Here is a 5,702-nt window from a genome sequence, read left to right as displayed (position 1 = left end):
GAATTTTCATATGGTATTGCGGGAGTTGGTCAAATATCCGTTCCACTTCTTCATAAAAACTGTCTTTTATATCGTCACCCTTATCTTCAGTTGGAGCATGTACATTTAAAACAATAATATCACACCACCGTTCCTTAAGAGTAATAAAAGAAAGTCTGTCAGTAACAAATTCAACCCGTTTAATTGCTAGTAATATACGTTTATTAACGAAAAACCCTGTTCCTAATTGGTGATTTTTATTTCCTTCCCCGTAAAAGAACGTAAAATTTCCGGAATTCACAGATCCATTTCCATCCCACCTAACTTCCTGAACTCCTACTATGTCCATCCTGTATTTTTCTAACTCATTCGTTACAGATTTTAACGCGCCTGCCCTATAAAGACTCCTAATATTCCATGTTCCAAATCTCATGTCCATTTTCTTTCGCTGAGGTCGTGCCAAGTTATCAGTCCTAGTCCGAGGCTTTTGTGAATATTTCTGAACAAGTGCATTTTTTTTTTTTTTTTTACAGGATGAGGTTGTTAGCCCTACCCAAACCCCCAAGCTGGAGGACCACTCCTAGTCTGCTGTCCGCGACTGCTTATTCAGTATATTCGCAGCTAACCTCTATATCTAGAGGCCTTCTCCTCGATCCGCAACCTGAGGACGCGCCATACCGTGGTGACAGGAACCCATATATATATATATGGGGAATATATATGGGTTCAGATGCTTCATTCGATTCATGGTTCACAGACTTGGACATTACAGAAGTTAGAGAAGAAATATTTGGAGAGCTTCGAAATATGGTGGTGGAGAAAACTGGAGAAGATAAGATGAACAGAAAAAGTAAAAAACAATGAAGTTTTAATACTAATAGGAGAGAAGAAGACGCTTCTAGCTTCCATTCTTCGGAAAAGGGCTAATTGGATTGGACATATCTTGCGAAGAAATTGTCTTATTAATACCGCCATAGAAGAAAAGATGGAAGGAAAGCGAGGAATAGGAAGAAGAAGAACGTAACTGATCGATGATTTGAAAAACAGAAGAAAATATTGGGTGTTAAAAGAGGAAGCTGAAAATCTAGAAACATAGAAGAAATATTTCCAGGCCCAAACTGAAAATTAAGAAGAAGAAAAGAAAAAAATCAGTCCCAGGACCTGCCAATAGGCAGAATACTTAATAATAATAATAATAATAATAATAATAATAATAATAATAATAATAATAATAATAATAATAATAATAATAATAATAATAATAATAATAGTAATAATAATAATAATTAGGCGAGATTTGGAGGGGTGCACCCCCCTTTGTTCTAAGTATAATAGCATTATCTAAAAATAAGCTAAAAGTGAAAATAATAACACTTTTCGAACGTTTCTGCAGTCATGCTTCTGTTTAGGGCGGGTTTTGCAAAACCAATAGTTTGTCAATTTTCTGAAGATTGAAGGAAAAGAATTCACTGAGATCAGACACTTAGCATTTCCAGGACAATTCCTCATTCACACCACAAATGCCTAAAGGTATTTTTTTAAAAAAAAAAAATCAAATTTAATTAAAATGTACTGGTAGTTATTGGTGCACCTTCCGTCAGAAAAATCCTGGATCCAGCTTCGTATATATATATATATATATATATATATATCCAGTGAACCTCCGTGTACCGAAAAGAAAGGGACACTGAAATAACTCGAGAAATAGGCTTGCTATTAAAAAATCGCGAAATAGGTGTCCAATAATCTTAAAGGATCTATTCTACAATGCTAAATAAAAAGTTACCCCAACTCCCTAAGAGATGAGAGCGAAATCCTTAAGTTTTGCGTCCCGCGGTTATGCCGGTTAGGCTAAAGGAGACGGTGGTGATGAGAGATAAGTGAAATGGTGGAATGAAGAAAGTGGGGGGAAACGGGAGAACCCTGAGAAAACCCACGAGCATGGTGTTTGTCCCTCACGAAGTCCTCATGGTGCGAACTGGGATCGAACCAGGGACCCCAAGCACAGGAGGTGAATGCTCTACCACTGAGCCACCGCGCCCCCGGGGAGGAGAGCGAGGGAGGCTTTAAAATTTTAAAGGGAAACCCGCTATTTTTATTCCTATAGTGAATCTTGTGACCAAAAATAGTTAGTTTTGCTTGGTACACTTTTTCGTTATCTTCCTAGATGTCGTTGTAGTCGCAGAAAATCTCGGGTGTCTCACCTGAACATGATAATAAAGCGTTTGAAAAATGCACTTGCAATTAAAATATCACGAAATACATATCCAATATTTAAAAAAAAAAATCTATTAAACTATTCTAAAACGAAGTTGCCCCTGCTCTCTAATGGGTTGGCGATGGTACTTTTAAAATTTCAAATGGAAACCCTGTAGATTCGAATTCTGCTGCCGAAAATGCGTAACTTTTACTTGCTGCAGTTTTTCATCTTTGTAGCTGGTATTGCAATCACACACACACATACACACACACACACACACACAAAAAAAAAAAAAAAAAAACGTACGTCACTTGAGGTTGATACTGGACTAAAATAGTACTGAAATAGTGTGACATCACATCCTTCTTTTTGCCATGGCAATCGCTTTTTTTTTTTCACAGGTTCAATTAGGGATCTATTTCTCAAAACTACTAGTCTTGTAATTTTCATCAGTTATAAAATATCATGAAGTAGAAATACTAAAATTATAGTAGAAGTCAATTTTAAGTATTAATCTTCCAATTTATCGTGATTCTATGGTATCAAAATATTTTAAATCGATAAATGTTACACACTAGTATTACAAGACTAATCGTTTTGAGAAATAAGACCATGCATATATAAAAGAGTAGATTCGGTAGAATAGCATTATGAATTCATGTTGTAGGAGGGGGAAGTATTGGGAGTTAGTGCAGGTAAGTTTGAGCGGAAAATATTTTATTATAAGGAACATGCTGATTGAATAGGTCTGTGTTCCGTGAGATATTTTCTTTACTATCAATCTCAGGTGAAGTACGATTTCATTTCTTTTTCAATCTCTCTTTTTTTTTTACAGCACAATTTAGAGAGATAACAGAAAAGTACTTGAAGTAAAAGTTACGTTTTTTTTTTCTTTTGATTTAGAATAAAAACATAGGATTTCTATTTACAGTTTTAAAGTTGCCTTCGCCTTCCTCCTTTAGGGAATTTGGAGAAACTTCTTTTCAGATCATGGAATAGATTCTTTAAAAATATTGAACTATTTTTTTTCTTTCTTTCTTTTTTTTTTTTTTTTTTTTTTTTTTTTTTTTTTTTTTTTTTTTTTGAAATTGGAAGCGTACTTCTGGAGATGTTTTGTTTATCAATCAGAGGTGACGCCCGATGTTATTCCTTTTTTTCGATTACAGCGCTAACTAGCGAGATAACGGAAAAGTGCTTCAAGTAAAAGTTGCGTATGCTTGGTCGTAGAATCCGAATCAGAAATAAAAATAAGGTGTTTCCATTCGAAATTTTAGTTGTTCCCGCCTTCCCCTTAGCGAGTGAGGGAACAACTTCTTTTGAGGGTAATTAAATAGATATTTTTTTTAAATGGACACTTATTTTGCATTTTTTTTTTAAAACTGCAAATGTGTTTCTCGAGATATTCCACTAACCCAATCGTTTTGTTATACCCGGTGCCATATATACAATGGATTCTCGTTAATTCGAACTTGGATAATTCGGACAAAATTTATCACCTTTGAAAACTGTATTGAAAACTACGGTAAAAAAAAAATTGTGGGTAAATCGGAGTTTCGAACCTCCTATTTGGATAATTCGAAATAATGCAGTATAAGAATTTTTAGTGTTGGACAAAATACTTAAAACAAGAATGCAGTTTTAGCTGGTTTTCAGTCATTTAGAGGCAGCCATAGGGAAGACACAAAATCAAAATCTACGTGGCGGTGATACAGAAGATGAAGACGAAATAGGCGTTGAAGTGAAGAATAGCATGTGCTAACCTCATCTGAAACTTCCGAAATGGTTGAAAAATTTTAAGAATGTCTATTGAATTTAAACTAAATGTAACTAATAAGCATATTTCGAGGAATACATGAATGATCGTGCATCAACGATCGAATCACACTAAACAAAGACCAAGAACTTCATTATGTGAGAATAGATAATTAAATGAAATGAAATCAAATCTTTGAGTTTTACGTCCCACGGTTATGCCGGTTAGGCTAAAGGAGACGGTGATGATGAGAAATGAATGAAATGGTGGAATGAAGAAAGTGGGAGGAAACGGAAGAACCCTGAGAAAACCCACGAGCACGGTATTGATCCACCACAAGGTCCACACGGCGCGAGCTGGGATCGAACCAGCGACCTCCAATCACAGGAGGTGAACGCTCTACCACTGAGCCACCGCGCCCCCCCACAGACAATTAAGGTTATTTATTTGTGTTATATGTGGTTTTATGTGTTAATTCAGTGTATATGGTAATGTTCTTGAGTATGTTTTCCATGATACGTGTTGGTTTATTTTATGAGCGAGTAAATATCATTTGTTAGTTTGCTGTATTTTATTGTATCACGCAAATAGTAAGTTCTAAAATGTAAAGTTTACTGTGTGTGTGTGTGTGTTTTTTTTTTTTTTTTTCATTGTAGATGCAGTAATTTTGTTCGTTTGATTCTAATATTTAACAATACGTGTCTAAAATTAGCCCTGCCGAGATCTTAAATACTATAGTATTAAGCCTTTTCACATGGTTAATACTTCGTTAGTGCACATTAGTGCACAAAACTCTAACGTTAGTGCTATGATAATTTAGAAAATATTAATGAATAACTCGAGCGGGGATAATTTTAGATTGTTCAAAGGGCTGCGGTGACTCTGGTAGAGGATTCACCTCTGGTGCTTAGGATCTTTGATTCGATCCCAGCTCGCGTCAAGGGAACTTTGTGGTGGACAAATACTGTGCATGGCTTTTCTCGGGGTTCTCCCGTTTCCTCCCACTTTCTTCATTCCACCATTTCCCTAATTTCTCATCATCACCGTCTCTTGTAGCCAATGGCGTATTTATGATTTTGTTTCCGGGGGGGGGGGTTTGCTAACTTTCGGGCGGTGCTTTGCCTGGAAATGTCTAAATTCTGCAAGATATTTCATATAATTTATTATAGTAAGTAAGATTTCGGGGGGCTTAAACCCGGAAGCCACCCCCTAAATACGCCACTGCTTGTAGCCTAACCAGCATAACCGTGGGATGTAAAACTCAAAGATCTAAAGATTTAGATTTTTCAACTTTTACTCAATTTAAAACCAATTGTCCTACGAAAGTGGGATGGACACCAGTGGTTAGTGCATTGTTAGAGCTCTACAAAACACTAAGTTTAGCGCTATCATAGTTTAGGAGTTATTAATAAATAACTTAGAACGGGGCTGAATTTAAATTTATAGAATTTTACACTAATTGTTCCATAAAGGTACAACAATCGCTAAAGGTTAGTGTATTGATAGTGCTCTATAAAACACTAAACACTAACGTTACGGGACTGTATTTAAAGTTACCGAATTTTACATTAATTGTCTCATAAAGGTACAAAAATCACTAAAGGTTGTTAGTGCTTCAAAAAATACTAAGCACTAACGTTAGTGCTATCATAGTTTACGAGTTATTAATGAATAACTAGGGTGGGGTTAACTTTAGATTTTTCAATTTTTACACAACTTTAACTAGTCATCCCACAAAAGTGGGACAAACACCACTGGTTAGTGCATTGT

General features: G+C 35.6%; 1 non-coding gene across 1 annotated transcript; it reads right to left on the bottom strand.

Moving 5' to 3' along the window:
- Positions 1 to 4,279: 4,279 nt before the first annotated feature.
- TRNAR-CCU (transfer RNA arginine (anticodon CCU)) lies at positions 4,280 to 4,352 on the bottom strand. The gene has a single exon. It is a non-coding gene; the product is annotated as a tRNA-Arg (tRNA).
- Between the last annotated feature and the right edge of the window lie 1,350 nt (positions 4,353 to 5,702).

The sequence above is a fragment of the Thermobia domestica genome, chromosome 18 (assembly GCF_964235325.1).
Source record: "Thermobia domestica chromosome 18, izTheDome1.hap1.1, whole genome shotgun sequence".
NCBI lineage: Eukaryota > Metazoa > Arthropoda > Insecta > Zygentoma > Lepismatidae > Thermobia > Thermobia domestica.
Note: the sequence above shows the minus strand (reverse complement) of the source record. Positions and strands in the feature narration are given on the sequence as shown.